The 18,100-nt window shown below is 38.9% G+C and overlaps 1 protein-coding gene across 9 annotated transcripts in view; it reads right to left on the bottom strand.

The window, feature by feature from the left end:
• CCSER1 (coiled-coil serine rich protein 1) overlaps nucleotides 1-18,100 on the bottom strand; it is a 724,562-nt gene that overhangs the window by 506,040 nt on the left and 200,422 nt on the right. The gene's annotated exons all lie outside the window — the stretch shown is intronic.

The raw sequence follows: 18,100 nt of genomic DNA on the forward strand, positions 1-18,100 counted from the left end.
TTACTGGGGTAAAGCCTCTCAGCATAATGCAGTATCCGGCATTTTATCATTAAATGCAGAGAGCTTTTAATGTCAGGAAATTAAAGTCTACAAAGTGAATCTCAGCTGTTCAACTGCTTTACCACTGTATTTGTATTAATGTAAGAAATGGGAAGGGAGACTGTAATTAGTGTTTTGAAGACAGCATAACAGCTGCCACATTTTATACTTATTTGGCTATATAACTTATGGTTTAAAGTTACTACTTTTAACTACCTTAGTTCATCACTATGTGGAGGAAGTAGCAACATCAGGACAGGCATGATCTTCAATCAAAGTTTACCTACAAATTTTGGCTGACCCAAGGTTTTTCTTTTTTTGTTTCGGCAGGTGGATAAAGCCATTGTGAACTAAATTTTTAAAAAATACAGCCTTTGACCAATATGTGATGTGATGTGCTTACATAGCCACCAGTACGCATCTAAGGTGACAGATCTTTAGAACAGGCATGAATTTTTCATAGGTGTGCTTGAAAGAACAAGTTTATCCCTGTGCCATCAATATACAATGGGATTCATAACCCTAAGAAACCTGAGGAATAGATGGCAAGACAGCAAGCCTGCTCTCTGCTCATCAGCATTCAGAGGGTAGACAGGGCTGAAGTGCACGTTTTCAGCAGCAGTCCTGATCACAAAATACATATACCTGCTTGAAAAGAATGTCTTAATGCAAGCAAGTACCGATTCAAGATTAGATGCCTCACAAAATGTAGTAGCTCTATCAAAATGGTCTACAGCTAACCCCTCTTGTAACAAAAAGTGATGATTTTAGAAAGATTAGCATCTGTTCTCCCATTCACTGTCAGCAATGAAGAATATGTACATGATACATTAATCAGTATAATCATAGGGTTGGAAGGGACCTCTGGAGATCATCTAGTCCAACCCCCCTGCCAGAGCAGGGTCACCTAGAGCAGGTTGCACAGGAACGCGTCCAGGTGGGTTTTGAATGTCTCCAGAGACGGAGACTCCACCACCTCTCTGGGCAGCCTGTGCCAGTGCTCTGGCACCCTCAAAGTAAAGAAGTTCCTCCTCATGTTTAAGTGGAACTTCCTATGTTCCAGTTTGTGCCCATTACCCCTTGTCCTGTCCCCATCCTCCTGACACCCACCCTTTAAGTATTTATAAGTGTTGATAAGGTCCCCCCTCAGCCGTCTTTTTTCCAGACTGAAGAGACCCAAATCCCTCAGCCTTTCTTCATAAGAGAGGTGTTCCAGTCCCCTAATCATCTTGGTAGCTCTCTGCTGCACCCTCTCCAGCAGTTCCCTGTCCCTCTTGAACCGGGGAGCCCAGAACTGGACACACTACTCCAGGTGCGGCCTCACCAAGGCAGAGCAGAGGGGGAGGATGACCTCCCTCGACCTGCTGGCCACACTCGGCTTGATGCACCCCAGGATGCCATTGGCCTTTTTGGCCACAAGGGCACATTGTTGGCTCATGGTCATCCTGTTGTCCACCAGACTCCCAGGTCTCTTTCCACTGAGCTGCTCTCCAGCAGGTCAGCCCCCAACCTGTACTGGTGCATGGGGTTATTCCTCCCCAGGTGCAGCACCCTACACTTGCCCTTGTTGAATTTCATAAGGTTCCTCTTCGCCCAGATCTCCAACCTGTCCAGGTCTCTCTGTATGGTGGCACAGCCTTCTGGTGGGTCAGCCACCCCCCCCCAGCTTTGTGTCATCAGCGAACTTGCTGAGGGTGCACTCTATCCCCTCGTCCAGGTCATTGATGAATATATTGAAGAGGACTGGACCCAGTACTGACCCCTGGGGAACACCACTCATCACCTCCAACTAGACTCTGTGCCCCTAATCACGACCCTCTGAGCTCTGTCTTTCAACCAGTTTTCTATCCACCTTACTGTCCACTCATCAAGCCCACTCTTCCGAAGCTTCCCTATGAGGATGCTGCAGGAGACCGTGTTGAACACCTTGCGGAAATCAAGGTAGACCACATCCACCGCCCTTCCCTCATCTATCCATCCAGTCATATAAAACATCAAGTTCTTTGCCTCCAAGGATCTAAAGAAAGGAGGCTACAACACAAAAGAAAAAAATAATCTAGATCATACTTAAAAAAAGCATTGTGAACACTAATCAACTGTATATAAAAAAAAATGTTAAAAATAATTAATCTGCTGTCAGATCAAAAAATGATATGCAGACATACTCCAATCAAGTTAGGTAACACTAAAATTTTCAGTAAAACTAACAAGCAAACAAGAAAATATAAAGTTTACTGTTGTTTCTAGGGTTCAAGGAAGGTTGCTCAGCAGCTATTTTAGATTTCATGCCATGGCACTGTATTGAACCACTGACACCTACAGGCACAGTTGCATATATTAATTCTTCAAGAAATATCTCTGCAGTTTCACTGTTATGAGACAAGACACCTCTGAGGATAAGCTACGGAACTGCCTTGGACAGCCTGATTTATTAGCAAGTTACATGGGAATCCAATGCAGTTGGCACAGGCATCCCATTTCGTGTGAAGTATTTCTCCCCATTTTCCCCAATGAAAATGCAGCAAACAAGTAGATGAAATTACTTCTGCATTACCAGGAGTTCCCTAAGCCTGTGCCATCGTTCTGGTTTTATCCTGGTGTAAAGAAAACATAGGCAACAAAATTGACCCTTGTGAACCTCATGTACAGTCAATTAAACACCCCCAAAGATACATTGCTTATACATATTTGCTAATAGATTTGAAATTTTGCCTCCCTCCAATAGCTACAGATTTAAAGATGATCACAGGGAAGCACGACGTATTATTAAGTAAACTCATTTATAACCTCTGCTGTTAGTTTTGACTATTCACTAATGACTTTATTTCATTATATATAATAAGGAGGATAAATTTGGAAAATAGTTTAGGAAGCGTTCAGTGTATAAGGAAAATTAGTTTAGAATTAAGGAAAATTGCTTCCTTCACCCAAGTCAGACTAACTTTAAGCACGCTGCAGGATAGAAAAGCAACTCTGACTACCACTCAAGCACATGTACAAAAAACTTAGATACTTGTTTTTAAGCAAAGACAAAAAAAAAAACCCCAAACCAAATTAATTAGATGGCCCCATAAGAACGGCTCTATCAGGCTTTCTGTAGAAGTATGCTTCCTCCATAGCCAGTACTAGCAAAAACAGTGCACAACAAGCTTTCTGAAAGATCTGTTTGGCCCATTACCAAAGGTCATTTTAAAAAACACGTAGATGTGCTAAATCAGGCCAATGCCACCTACAAGAATAATGGATGCAAGGCTGCTTCTACTTCATCGAAAATAAATTATTTTATGATCGATTGACTGCCCAAAATCACTGCAGTACCTGTAACCCCGTTTATGAAGCCTTAGCAATGGCTTAAGCTTGCTCCAACCCAAGAGAGGAAAGCAAGCTACAAAAACGTACTCATTATCTTTTCCTGTCTAAAGCTGGACTTCTTGTCTGTCTTCTATTACTTTATTTGACATGTTCTGAGGTCATCTCTGGAGCAGCTGCCAACGAGCAGAGAAAACCACCCTTGCATTCTGTTTGTGCCACAAAAGGTATTCTCCTGCCAGAGGAAGTACATGGGGAAAAGCCGCCGGTTCCTCCCAGCCGAGTAGAGGCAGTGGGACAGCCGGGCCGAGCAGCGCCTGGACTCGCTGCTCCGTTCCCTGACTATCAGCGATACTCCCAGGCTAGATGATGGGAAACGGGGCTCAACCAAGGAAGTATTTCACACAGATAACGCTGAGCCCTGAGCTCATTTCAGTTCTGTTAGCAATTTGTCTGCAGGCAGCACAACAGATTTGTCTCAATTCCCATTAAAGGCAATTCCATCAGCTTTTCAATACGGCTTTGAACAAGCTCAGGATGGTAATGAAGCAGCGCATAATGACCATGGCAGCTATACATTTGGAGCGTATGGCCTCTGCGGCGATGCTCGGTGGGAATTTTGCAGAGGACTACTAACACAGATCAGCACAAAACCATCTGTAACATAACTTACTAGCTTCACAGCCCCCAAATCCTCCTCCTCCATGGAGGAGGATGTCAGGGTCAATGAATATTTGGAAAGTTGAGAAGGCCACTGAGCTCAATCGTACCCAGCATTATCTCTCCCTTGTAGTTTTCTATTCATTTGTTCCTGACAGTAATTTGGAGTTAGATTGAGAAATTTAAGGTTATTAAATGATCTAAACAAGTGAACGTGGGTGAAAGTGAGAAGCATTGGTAAAGATATGTGGGTTTTTTCCCCAAAATGCAGAATCCAGAAAAATTCAATTTATAACACTGTGGCTGGAAGGTACGAAATGCTTCCTCACTTTTTAAAGGTGACTTGTAAGGGAACAGGAACTGAAGTCAAAGGCACAGCAAAGGTCCCAAACAAGCAAAAATGAGTCTAAATCTAGAGGTTTTCCCCTCACTTATGATTTTACATCTACATATGTCAATTAGTCCCAGGTCTCTCAATAATGATACAGAAGCATTTACCACAACAATACAGAGTCTTTCTTTTTTCTCATATACAACTGTGCAAAATGCTGCATACCAATCTCAAAATAAATATCACATCCAAAACAAAAGAGTTCTAAGTATATAGCCTTAGTGCCCCTAAACACGTGTTTCTCAACATACAGTACTCTTCCTTTGGTACTAAAAATAAACAAGGTGTGTGGTACTTCCCATGGAAAGGTAGGCACTCTCACTTCACCAGTAAGCACAGAGAAGTAGATGACATATTTAGCAGAGTTTACCGAACTGCTGGGTTGAAGTTCAGTGTCAAACATTCCCACATCTGGTGTTTGAAAGAGATACACAGAAATAAACACAGCATTGTTTAATACATATTAAAATCATACTTCATAATATATCTTCCAGTTAGTTCATTTCTTTTAAAAGAAATCAAAGAACGTTCTCCTTTTAAAATTCATTGTCATATCACAAAAATAATTGTGCTAATTGGCTGCAGCTACAGTGTCCTTTACTCCAAGGGACCAAATTTCAGATGTTCCCAACTCTTGCAAGATTGTGCCAGTTTCAGTACAAAACTCAGCATTCCTGATGATTAAGCTTTTAAAGCTTCCTCAGTAGATAGAGAAAAACTCTGATTTAGATTAACTATGAAAGACACTTTAAATGCTTTTATTTAATACTTGCTCTACTACAAACTTGATAAGTTCTCTCCCTCTATGACTATCTTTAACACATAAAAAATTAAAAATTAAGGTACAGATCACAACATGAAGAGCCAAAAAAAAAATAAATAATAAGGTTCACACCTGGCTTAGCAATATTAACAAGTATGATATGCATAATGTGACTGTACAATCCTATCAGAAAGCACTTAGGCTTTAGTGAAATACAGAACTGATAATTTTCCCTACTTCTTCCCCCTCTAGCTTGTGCATTCATTATTTCCAGGTTAAGAGAAGCAAGAGAAAAGTATGCCAAAGAAAGTGTGAAGCTATAGTACAGATGCCCCGATCTAAGTAAGATTTATGAGATATGATTAGACCTCCTATAAATGACCCCAGAAATGCAATAATACATCCAAGTTGCTCTTTCATTCACTAATCCTCTTTGCAAAGCACTTTTTGCTACACATTTTAAAATCTCTAACTCCAAAAATTAGCATCAAAAAAAGGGGGGAAAGCAGGAAGAGGGAACACAATAACACCAACATATTGTAGAGGGATATTTAAAAGCTTTTGCTTCAAACATTTCATATTATTTAGTCTTTTCCTTGCAAAGCTTTCATAGCTTCTTTGACTCAGAAGAACATTAATTTCTCTTGTATACACACAGTGGTTTGTAATGCTGAAAAACCTTTCTTTAACTGTTTCCATAGTAACCAAAACCGTTCTATTATATGTATTTAATTGTTGCCTTTTCAAGTATAATCTATTATTGTAGCTGGAGTCAGCGTGTTCTGTTGTCATCTAAACCATGGATTCCCTGAAGTCTATCGGGAATTCACTATAAATTCAAGTTCGCTTTCAATAATTTGGAATTTAAAGCATTTAGTGTATTTGATTATGCAGTATCACATTAAAAAAATAATTCAGGAATAAGTATGTATACAGGACAAAGCTGAAAGCATTACATATTATTTTGAACAGGTGAATTTTAGTCATTTCAACTTTAAATATGAGGATAAACAAGCCTTGCTAGAGCTCATCTCAAAATTCCCTACCTGAATGGGGATATGACTGCTTTCTGAACTATGGCTCAGCTTTGTGATTCATTCCTGTAATGTACTTGGACTGAATTCCAAGTTCTCGAAACATATTCCTGGTTTTAGGTGACGTCTTTATAAAACAGAAGTAATTTCTGGGAGAATAAATGAAGAATGATGATTCGCCTACTTAATCTTTCTTAAATAAAATAATCTGGTTTATATCAGCACTGTATTGATTCTCTGAATTTAATGGCAGCATGTAATTTTAAACTGCAGCACAGTAGAAGGGTAGAGAACTTGAAAACAACTATAAATAGCATATTATTACACATCATACTCGCATTACTCCATTTCAAGTCCAACTGATATTAAAGTAAAATGTTTTGTATGCTATTTTTATGTATATTTGCTCCCACAACATCACCATAGGATTTAGAAAATAATATGGTAATCCTGCTTCTGAACACTTGTGCTTTTTCACTGACCCATAAATGCTATTTTCTAGCTCCTCCATTAGTTATCCTAAATAGAGTGCACTGTTCCTTGGACAAGAAAACGAGGAGGGGGTTTATTTATCTATGGAGATACATGGCACATTTTAAAGTGCTGTAACACAGTTTGTCAGAACAGAAAAAAAATAATCAATATAGCAGTGTTTATTTAGATTGTATCTCTGAAAATGTTTATCTAGAACATTTAAAAATTTTTTCAGTCAATAATATCAATCACTTCTATTTATTCAGGTCCAGATAAGGAATAGGAAAAAAAGATTACAACATCTGATTCAGATTAAAACAGGATTACAAAAATGAGGCTCCAAATACAGCCCCATTAATAGCGGGCTAATGTCAGACAAAATAACTTGGCATCACCTTACCACCTAGTTCATCTGTAAAAAAGGACTTCTGTTTCTCCTCTTCTGGCTTTAAACCGTGTGCGTGACACATTTAGATTGACACAATCAAAACTACAAGAAGTGGATTTTAAAATAAAAGAATGCTTTTCATTCTTGGTTCTCATAATGTTTATTCCAGGTTGTTTTGTGGCTCTGATTTGAGGTCTCTGTCACCTCTGCACCTCCCCTCTGCCAGGGGAGATGAGTCCTTTTCAACTCAGCATCTTCCAAAGTAGTAACCTGGGCACATACTAAAATTGCATATAAAGATGTATATTATACAAACATACATATTAAAAAGATAATTGGAAGTGGGACTGGAATACTACTGAAAAAATCAATGTTCTTCCCTCACAAACTTCAGTGAACTTTTTACATAGTAGCTACTGTGGCTACTACTGATAAAAAGCAGCTTGGCCAGTTGATCTCCTTAGTATAACAGAGCTTAATCCTGATCCTGGAGCACAGGAGGAAGAACTTTTATTTGTACTCGCTTCATAACTGTATGGATAACTTTTGCAGCATTCAGCTATTTCAAATTCACTGTTGCTTGCAACAATATTTTGTCTTTACAACTTAAGTTTACTGCAATATAATTGCAAATTTATCTCTCAATCCAACTGCACCAATGCTGCGTGTGTCCTAATGTGTTGATGCAGTGCCCTTTCACTTTTCTCTCTTCTGCTTTCTACCTCCCCATTTCTCAGCTTGTTTGTTGTTTGGTTGGTTGGGTTTTTTATGCTGTAGGTGTCTCATATCTCCCATATGGTGACTGACACAGCCACTGTGTTGACAGGGAAAAAGCCAGAATGGGAAAGAGGAGAAAAAGAACCAGCAGTAGTACCACGTCACCTTTTTAGCTATAGCCTTCCATCTCCACTATCAGTAAATCTGTGCAAGTAAATCACAACATATTCAATACTCAATGTAAACATAGATTTTGACTGGTTACTAAAATCCGTGCTCCCAGGGCTATCCATAAGTAAATTGAAAACGTATATACAACAGTAAGAAGGATATTGCCTCTATATCTTTGTTACCTCCAGGAAAAAATAAAGAGCAAAACAAACTGGAGCTGGAGGTAAGGGTAAGGAGATTGTTCTTAAAATTATTTCTGTCCATTCTCCACTATCTCTCTTTTACTCTGCAAAACAGAGCAAATCTTGCTCTTAGAAGTACTAATATTTAGATTATACGTACTTCTGGAGCATCTCTCCCTGTTTAGTTTTGCAAAACAAAAAGTGAAATCCCATTGATTGGGATTGATTGGTATGCAAAACACAGCATGCAGGTATGTATATTTTTACACATAATTCATTCCCTCTAGGATGCAGGTAATATCTCAACTTGAAGCACCATGAAGTTTTTCCCTGAAATCCCTCCATTCCCCCACCTTCCAGTGACAGTAAGAAATTACCAAGAAATGCTGTTCTTTGTTACGCTTCAGAGATATTATTAAATTACTGTGAAAGTGAAACAAATACATCGCTGCTATGTACTTTATCTGTTTTTTCTAGTTTTAATCTACAATGCATTTGTCTAACCAAATTAAGTACTTCACAATCCTAGCATTACATGTACAAGCATATTTCGTTCATATTTGTTTTCCATTTTATGATGGTTTAATTGTTCACGAGTAATAACATAGTTGATTAATTTTTATATTTGAGCTGCAATTATGCTTTGAAATCTAATTTGTAAGAACTGGGGTTGTACTTCAATACAAACACCACAGACTTCTAAATTACAAAACAAATTATCCACTGGTCCCGTCTCCCCTGTCGCCACCCCCACCCCCCACCTCTTTAGCATTTAGAGAACACTACCTCAAACTGATGTTTCTGCTGCACAAAAGTATGGACCCAAACCTGCCTTAATTTTCTCATGAGATGATAAAATACAATCACTGGCTGTGACTCAAACAGAACTGATGCCGTGAAATGCCGAAGTTAAGACTCAATAGCACCCTACTTCAGAACTTTAATTACGATTTAGCAACGGCTGATGCTTTTACATACCAGAAAGTATAATTCTGTTTCTGGAGTGGTTACCTAAGATTAAGCACTTCCACTTAATTTTGTGCAACCTTGAGTCAAAGAAGTCAAGTTTAACAAATATATTTTCCCCAATTTTACAATAATATAATTTCTGTATCCTTTCAAGATTTTGGATGTTCTAGCATACAAGAAAAAGGAAGAAATGGGCACAGCTGGCACCTCTCTCTTTCTCCCCATTTGAATTTAATGGGCTTTCTTCCAAAGCTCTCAGTTCTGCACTCTAAAACACTCTTTCAGTGCAGTCTCAGTGACTGTAAATTCTCATTAGGCAAAACCAGGCATCGAGGTTAACCATGGGATTTAACATTGCCTTCCCAACTGCTGCAGTATGCTACAAGAATTGATTATTGAAATACAAATTTAACAACCACTACACAAAGTGCATATGAACTAACTTTATGCTTAGACTATCATAAAAAAATGGCTTTTTTTGAAATGAGGAAAAAGACTAGACAGTAAGACCACAGAGGTTTTTTTTGAGGTTTCATTGTGCTGCCCCGAAATCAAGTTCTTTCAGCCCCTTGGATAAGTACCTGCTAAATAAAAACTTTAGATCTCCTGTAATACATGAAGCCGAGGGAGCAATGATGCTTGTTCTGAGGGTCTATGCTGGACATGAATTTAGGCTGAATGAAAATAAAGTCTGTTTTAAATCCCAAGTAAAGGAGTGAGTCATTTTCCACTTGCCCAACTGTAACCCTGACTCAGAAAGACATCAAATCTGAGTGGCTTTGTACAGTCACCCCAGCAGACGATGGGTGTGCTTTACAGGGCTTAGGCAGCTGCCACATAGGATAATGGAAAACACCATATTTTTATTAGAATAATGAACCCTGTAAGAGACTAATGCTACAATTTAGAACAGCAACTTTTCAGATGTGGATCTCCAGATAAAATAATTGCTATTCAATTGCCTAGAGCCTGTTCCAGTGGCTCAGCTTCCTAGAACCTCTCAACCATTTCTACCTGCATTGCCTACAGTAACCATCCTTTTCAAGGAACCAGGTAAGATTTTATTTACTTCAACTACATCTCCTTTTAGGAGGATGCTCCAGAGGTTAAGGAGTCTTGATATGTATGTAATCATTCCCATTTCATCACATAATAAATATCTCAGCACAAAACTCAAATTCAAATAAACATCCTATCTACTCATGACTGCGTCCTATAGTTCATCACTCTAATTACAATGTATATGCCACGAATATTTTGCAATGATTACTCAAAGCCATTAGCTTAGAAGAGTCCTTGGTTGCTGAGTGTTAGGCTGCCACCTTGGGATTCAGTTGATACTGGCCGTCTGACTCATACATCGTAGTAATTTAAATAAAGCAGAAACTTCTAGACGCTACAGTACACACGAGATAAAATGTCCGTTCTTCAAACAAGTGTACCTTAATCACCTGCCTTGATATATCTAGCTGGGTGACAACTGGTACCTTTTCAAATTAGATCTCTAATTATTGCAAAATTTCTTGATAAATTTCCTTTTGGCAAATTTCTGGACATGACAGACAAGCAAATCAGATGACTAAAGTTCCTACTATTGCAGATATGTCCAGTGGAAAACGTGATGATTCACAGAGAACAAGAAGAAGGAGATATGGGAATGTGCAGATTTTAATTTTATTTAGGAATAAAAAAAAGTCTCAGGTCTGATACATGAATGGATAATCTTACTCTGAAGGAGATTCTTGTTAGAGTTATGGCCAAAACCAGAATGATATTATTGTATCATAATGGTATATATAAATTTAGGGATGTGAATGGAACAAATTATTGCTTCTTCAGGCTAAGCCAGAGCCTTTTTGTAAATGTAACTGATTTGGTGACAATGTTTTTATTATAATGGCTTCAAGTCTATTTAAGAAACTGTAGACGTTGATGCTGTTGCTTTAAGTCAGCTTTGGTCATACTCTCTGGCAATGTAATAACTATTTTGACTCCAAAAGTTCTATATGAATTTTCACCATTTGGAGCTCAGACACATCCCTTTTCAGCAAAGCTGTATTACCTCTACACATTTTTATTTCCTGCTTTTTCTTTTATTAATAAAGGTTAGCTACACAATGATACAATGCACTAGTCTTATTTTCAAACTACAACAATTATCTCAACTTGGAAACGCCATAGTGTTCTTGATCCTCCATGCTTTGATTCAGAATGACCTCATTAAGCACCTTGCTTAACATTTCATGCCTCTATCTTTTCATGAAATGCCCTTAAGTTCAGTCACATCACTGATACTTTAAGGGCAACGATCGAAACACTTATGGTCGATTGTCCGTTAGAAACCAAGTCTCATCTCAGAGGGAAGAGGAAGCTTTCCAAACAATGACCATATTTGCAAAGGATTGGAGCTTTCTTGGCAGGGCTAAAGATAAAATCTACTTAATACCTTTCCTCCATAGGACAATTGCCATCATTCCCCTGCTTCCTGCATGACTCACCACCACACAGGAAAAGACAGGACTTGAACTACAAAATACTGAAAATATTAAGTGCTGTAATTACAATTAGTTAGTGGTTCTCAAAACCCAGCTTATTCAACATTTGCAACTAAAGATCAAATTAATCTGTATAGAACTTAATCCTTTGGTTTCAAACAGTTGCCTAAGATTTTTAAAATACGTAAGTAGATGGTTTTCTTGTCAATCTTTCCTATAAATTGCTGGTTGCTGTGACCGAGAAGGAATGTGAGAACTGATGATGTTCCCCTTCTATAGCCAGATACAAAGTTTCTTCTATATTTGCTTTGCAGTGCAATTATATTTCCTTTGCACATCTGTTATTTATTTATTTTATAATTGTTTGTACAAAATCATCGTCATTTTGGCAGTAGCCAGACACAGAGAAAAAAATAGTAACATCAGAGTCTGGTTTATTGTTTTGTTTTCCTCAAAGCAAGCAGAATGAGGCTACCAATTTGAGCAGCCAAGACAATGTCAGGTAGGAGTTTCAGCTAGTTAGGATTAGAGAACAGCAGACAATAAAGAAGTGTATATATTATATTTTTCCTATTTTCTGAAATGTTTCCCATTTTAGAGAAAATGTGAGTACAGCAAAATAACTCATTTTCCCATTATGTGCAAAAAGCAATACAAGATGCACAAGCAGACCAGGGAATTGTTACAGCCATGGGCTACAGCTGGGGTTTTTTTCCTCTGTTTTATTGCAGAGGGACAGGGAATCAGAACCATAAAAAATAAGTTTTTAATCAAATGTAACCGCTTAAGTAGTGCCTTTTAAACAGAGGGTTGACTTGTCATTTGTTACCCTGATTATGTTTGGGGTATTTATTAATTCTTTGCACAGCGATAGCCAGAGTTACATGGTTTTTTATGCGCTCTTCTTGCCAGTACAAAGATTAAAGGTTCAAGAATCTAGCAGAAAATATTTTTCAAAGAAATGTTTGCTTTTTCACAAAAAAACACCTTTGTTTTATTAAGTATTACTATATCAAAGGAAACCGACATCTATTACTAAGATATATTCCGTTCTTCCCATGTTTCTTCAGAAGAATTTTATACATCCTTGTTAACTACAGGCATATCTAACACGCAAAACCCACCTATTCACTAGGGTCTTAAAGTAAATCAAACATCCTACTGTACTTTGGAACTTACCTTCCTAAACACATCTACTGCGATTTCCAGCCTTTGCTGGTGGCCTGTCACACAAAAGCTAAGTTATGCTCCTCACCAGTAATACTTGTATCTCCCCTGTCCATTGATTGACAGGCAGTACTCATGACTAGTTGCCACAGGTGTGAGAAGGAGACAGCACACCAAAAGTTCCTATCAAGTGAGACACATTAATGTGTTTTAGCCATCCTTAAATCTACACAGAGAAAGAGCCACGCACCCACCAGCAGAGGACCGAAAAGTAGGGAGGCTGCAGGGTCCTGCGAGGAGCATGAGTGGCAGGGGGGAGGGACAGATGAGCTCCTCAGGGGTGCTGGGAGCCGACATGGTGTGAAGAAGAGGAGGAAGCATCCTGTGGAGGGGACGGGTGGGAGCTGGACCCACACATGCACACCCCACCGGCCTGGCCTGCACCCTCAGGAGACTCAGGTCTGGCTGGTTTCCCAAGGAGGACCTCCAGTACCCACGTGTGTCAAGAAATTCTGGGAACATATTTGGCCCTTGTGGAAACATATTTGATTCCTCCTAGGCCAGGAAGCGATTTTAATAGTGCAGTTGATCACTGACAGCATAAACATATTGCTTATATTTACTCAATTTCAAAGCACCTGCTTTAAAGCCTCTTACCTACCACTAAAATGCTTTGGTGAAAAGTATACTGTATTCATTCAGCTGATGTGTCTTTTCTTGTTTCTTAGCTGAGCTAGAACCACAGCTTTCAAACCAATGTCATTCCAGAACAACGTGGGGCACCCCTATACTCTCCATATTACCCGAAGAGTGACGCACGCTTTCATAGCGCATCGTCGCAATTATCCAGGAAACTGAAGCAGTTCAATCATCTTTTATCAGGTTGTCCAAATGAGTCTGAAAAGTGTTCATTTTTCACATTACCGAAACATGCCTTCTTGAGTGAGCTGTCAAAGCAGACACAAATCTTGCAGTAGGTACCACAGCCTGACAAACTGGCTGCATTAGAGACCATACTTCATGTCACCACTAAAGAGCACCAAAAATTACAGAGGTAAAACACCACCACTGTCACTGGGCGGGGGGGGGGTGGGGTGGGGTGGGGTGGGGGGGATGCGGGGCATGGGTAGAACCTCTTCCCTGAGATTTACGAAAATACAAAAAAAAAATTAGAGAAAGAGAGAGAAAAAGGAAAAGAAAATCTGCAACTGAAATAAGCGAAGAGTAATATATAACCAGCTTGGTTTGAACTCCTTTCAAAAGGAATTAGGCAAGGCTGCAAGAGTCAAAAAGGCTTACCAGTGTCTTCAGATCTAACAAAAACATTTTTTTACAGCTTGAGATCACAGAAAGAAAAAAAATAGCTCCTAAATTTTGGAATATGCTTACTGCAGCTAGCAAGTATGGGATCTATATGCACCAAAACCTTCCCTGATGCCACACTGAGCATCTGTACTGATCAGCACAGTACAGAATGGCATTAAACCTATAATTCTCCCACCTAGTACCCTGTTTCCCATCAGTGAACACCCAGCTAGTCAGTCACTGTGACTCCAAGGAGCCTTCTCATGTATTTGAACTCATGCATAAGAATCTTGCCCAGATAAGTAACAGTTGCAAGGTACAAGATGAACAGCTTTGGCACAGACAGAATATTGAAAAGACTCACTACATAGGCCCATTCATGTATTTATCAGAAGAAAAATCTGACTGGATTCTCAGGAGTCTGAAGACCTGCCACAGGAGCTGTAGCATTTACCTAGAATCTTCATCTGGAAATCTCCCCTAAAGCTCAGGAAAATATTTCTGACATGGCAAACAGCTGGGAAATTATCATCTGCTTTATGACATAACAGGATCTTTAGCCCTAAAAACAATTTAATGGAAAAAGTATCTTTAAAAAACAAAATAATCAAAACCAGAAACATGACAGAAGCTGAAGTACAAATGCACAAACCAGCTTTAAATTAGCCAGGTCAGAGGGCTACATGTTGCCATCTCTATTTTGAACTGTAGGGCAGTCATATCCGCAGATACCAACCAAATGAAGTATGTAAGCACCTGCTTAGCTTTAAATCCCATAAATTAAAAGTGATACACCTGAATTTCACTATATTTTTTTCAAGCACTGGTAGCATATGAATGGTTTTCTGTGTTCACATATGAAGAGCACGCAGCAGCAGAACACTGCTCAGAGACCCGTGTGTCTGAGAAACTCCTTTTTCCTCACTGCCCCTTGTAGTGTGAGCTTTCAGCTGACAGTCTGGCCACAGAAGCTGAAGCTAAGTTGTTTTAAAGCATGACATCCAGTCCCCTGGCTTTCCCATGCCCTTTCCCATGCTCCTTTCTAAAAACTTGAAATGAAAGGGAGGACTCCTCATGTCATTGCTCTGTCCAGGCAGCTAATTTATTTATATTTGAATTCAGATAGGAAGGACTAAAATTAAGACTATACAAACAGTATAAACCATTCAAATTGTTTTAGCATCTGGGCACCTTTGAGAGCAACTGACTGATTTATCACCACAGCAACACAAAGAGGCCTATAACTTGAACTGAAGACAGCATGAGGTTTTTAGGTCTTGTATTTCTACAAAATATAACAAAGTTAATGCAACATTCTAGACAAAATGAGGGCACAGAGGCCAAAGTAAGGTAGAGCTCAAATTTCTTGGTTTTCATCCTGACCTCACACTGACATTCAGACTGTGTATCTCTCCGCATCACATTCTGTTATGGAGTGGAAGGACACAGCCTACAAAGGGATGCTCCTGCCAGCTGAGCACTGAAAGCGTGCTTTGCCAAGTGCAGAAAACAAAAGACTTGTGCCTTGTTCTCCTATTAAAAATGGAGAAATTCTCCTGTTCCAAAATGCGCATTTACATAAGAGCAGCGAACCCCTTTTCTACTCTACAAGCCTTCAATGCGATACAGAATGATGGCCAAAGCACCCAGCAAGGACAGCTTCCTCCTGCAGGAGTATAGCTTCATCAAACAGGTTCCTTCATGCTTCTGACAGGGATGTCACTCCCAGGCCGCTAAAGATATGATGTCTGCTTCACCAGAGCCTTCTCTGCTTATTTCGTGGCTATCCCATTAATCAGCCAAGTCCATTCCTGCTGAATGACTGAGATAGGGATTTTGCCCGGTGAACAAGACGCACAAGAGTTAGCTATTACCTAGATATCACTAAGGAATTGCTTCCTGATGAAATGTTTTGAGGTCCCAAGAAAAAATACAGAGGAGAAAAAAAATTAGCCTTTTATTCCTCCAATCCTGATAACATCTAACCACTGATGCTTCAAAAAATCATTAAGCTTTGCTGCTACCACTTCTGGCACGATTCTTTGCTGCTTACAGTAAAATTACATTAAGCAAATACAGTACATTATTTAAAGCCACTAAATAGTTTATTTCTAAGACAAAATACCATCATTAGTCAAATATTATACCATTCACATTAAAGGCTTTTTTCCCCACCTAGGCTTCACAGCCTCGTGTGTCCTGAAGGTCTTTGATTTAATTCCACTGTGTTTTACAATGTAATTATTTTTAGTTATTTGTAACTGTTTAACATCTTATTACCATTAATATGTATTTTATCTGGTTTGGATTACACACTGCTCCCTTATGTTGTTTCAGAAAGCATTGATTATTTTAAACACACTCTATTCAACGCCCTGGAGGCAGCAGCTTCTCTACAAGACCTCAATGGCTGGCCAATGCTCATCCCTCTGTGATACTCACAATTTTGGGACATATAAGTCAAAACTATTCTGGTACACAAAGATAAGCATAAAAATCAAAGCATCAATGTTTTTTCCAGTAGGGGTAATTACAAATACCAATAATTACAATTCACCTGTACAGATCAGTCCATACACAGACTCTGCACTCAAGTCAATGGAATTCAACATGTGCCAAGGGCTTCCTCTTGCTTAATATATTTACATTGGAGAGAGAGGACACTGGGATATTTAGACACAGGAATTGGAATCAGTTTTGCTTCCATTAAACCTGGATATGGGGAAAATGATCTACACATAGAAAGCACAGAGTGAAATGAGAGAAGTGCTACGGTAGACTGATATTTCAACAATGATTGAGATTTTCTTGAAGCCATATGCTTTCACCCCCCCCGACAATTACTTCGAAGGTTTCTACAATAGTTACTAAATTCCCATTCTAACAACATGCAGAAGTTTTCCATAAAGATGCTTCTGTTTCATTTCCGATATACTTGTAAGAAATGTTGGTTTAAAGATACTAATACAATGATGCTGTTTCATGTGAAGAAGTTCAAATATATTTAATCTGCTTAAGCACAAGCTTGTTTGTTTTTGAAAGAATTCCAGAGGCACAAGTCATATTTTTAGATGAAAACTGGAGGAGTAACAGAGGTCAGAGCATGTTTCTGAGACCTCTGAGTGCATAAGACAAGCATGATTTAAGTCTATGTACTTAGGAGATATCACTAGTGAGGTTGTAAAGAAAAAAAAATTTAAAAACCAAGCCCACCAGAAAAGTACATTAACGCACTTCCTAATACCAATAAGGTGAAGGAAAAAAATAATCTAGGAGGTGACATCATTCAGCTCTCAAGCACATGCTAAACACATACAGGACTTTCCTTACTTTGAATTTGTAAGGGATTATAAAATTCTGAAACTGCTGATAGTGGAGCAAAAAGCCAATCAAAAAAACAGTGCAGGCTTGCTTTTTAGTGGAGACAAGGCAAGAATGTACTATGCTGTTTGAACTAACCACAAAAATTATTCTGGAATTCAGCACAGTATTTTGCAGCCCATCTCCTTTCCAATCCCTTAGTATTCAGAGAGACATGTTACTGAAACACTAAAACAAATAAATGCTAACGATATTTCAAACATTTAGTCATTGTAATAATACCTAGATGATAGGCAATATACTGTGTTAAATTTTTAAGTCCATGTAAACTAGGATGAAACGGGTTTATCACCAGATTGGAAAAGCCGCCAGAGTGAGATACAGACTTAAGCCATAGTTCTATACCAAGAATCACATCCCATCTAATCTAATCCACTAGTGGTGTTTTGGGGCTTGGGGGGTTTTGTTGGTTTGTTTTTTGGTTTTGGTTTGTTTTTTTTTTCTGGGGGGGAGAGCAGGAAAGATGTTTTCGTGTTCTTACAGTAATAGGCATGCAAGCTAGGACTTTATAGACAAGTTCGAAGCTAAATTTTTACATCCCCACAGAAGCAGAAAACTAAGCGTGAATGGCAAGGACCAACAATGACCTCCTATTATCCATTGTGATGTTTTTAATTACCTTCCACACTTTAAATTGCATAGACCCCAAGTTTGT

The sequence above is a fragment of the Larus michahellis genome, chromosome 5 (assembly GCF_964199755.1).
Source record: "Larus michahellis chromosome 5, bLarMic1.1, whole genome shotgun sequence".
Lineage (NCBI taxonomy): Eukaryota > Metazoa > Chordata > Aves > Charadriiformes > Laridae > Larus > Larus michahellis.